A 1,119-nucleotide genomic window follows, 5' to 3' on the forward strand; every position below is an offset into this window, starting at 1 on the left:
CACACACACACACACACACACATACACTATATAACTAGAAGGAAATCCATGTATGTATATATGTTTGTGTGGTATGGGTATAAACAGTGGTTATTTGGAGTTTGGAGATTATGGGAAATTTTTATTTTTTTCGTATTTTCTCTATTTTCCAAGTTTTCTACGATGAGTTTATCATATTTTTATAATGTTATAAAATCTTTTAAAAGATGTAAAAAATCAACATAGTGACTTTTTAGGCCAGGAATCACATGGATGCATCCATGCATTAACAAAGGACAAAAAAAGTGAAAAGATAAATCTTGAAACACGGCTCCTAGTAAACAGCAGCAATCTCAAGGGAACAAAGGCTGGAAATAAAATTAATAAGGCAAAAGTAAAAGAAGAAGGAGCAAGACAGCCAAAGACAGTGGCGTAAAACCCAGAGACCTTCCGTTTAATGAGCACTTTCAGCAGATCTTCTCCAAGGCACTGGCATTTTACAACTGCAGTAGAATGAGCTTTTCTTAGAAAATATACCTTAAAAAGGTTGAGAAAATTAAGAGCCACAACAGTTCAAGCCCTAAGGGAATGCAGAAAATCAATAACTGATGAAAGTCCCAGCCAATGTTTTCCAAGAGTGAGGTCACGTCAAAGAGCTCAAAACAAATAGAAACTTTTCAGACTTAATAAGTCACTCAGCCTGCAGACGTTTGCAGCAGGTTCCTTTCTGTTCTGGCACTGGGTGTGTGGATGCTGAGAAATACATTTCTGTCTCTGCCTTTTTGTCTTGCTTCAATCCCACGTCACTGCCAGCAGTCCTTTGCCTCAGAATTTCGGCCTCTCATGCTATGTGATCAGGCATCTTCTGCTCTCTTTTTCTCAGGTTCTGTTGCTGCAGTGAAATCACATGAGAGCTATAGCTTTTTGTTAAAGTGATACTCATGACACAGGCAAAAGAGAGCCAGAAGGGTTTGCTGCTCTGCCTGTGCCACTCAGTGGGGTATTCATAAGATTAACTGGCTTTACCAAAAATAGAAGTTGCTGTGCCATTTACTGGAACAGCATCACTCCTTTCCTCCCCTCTTTTCTCCACTCTCCTCTCCCTCCCATACTCTCCCCTCCTCTCCTCTCCTCTCCTCT

This window comes from Hipposideros armiger, unplaced genomic scaffold (assembly GCF_001890085.2).
Source record: "Hipposideros armiger isolate ML-2016 unplaced genomic scaffold, ASM189008v1 scaffold_130, whole genome shotgun sequence".
In the NCBI taxonomy this organism is placed as follows: Eukaryota; Metazoa; Chordata; class Mammalia; order Chiroptera; family Hipposideridae; genus Hipposideros; species Hipposideros armiger.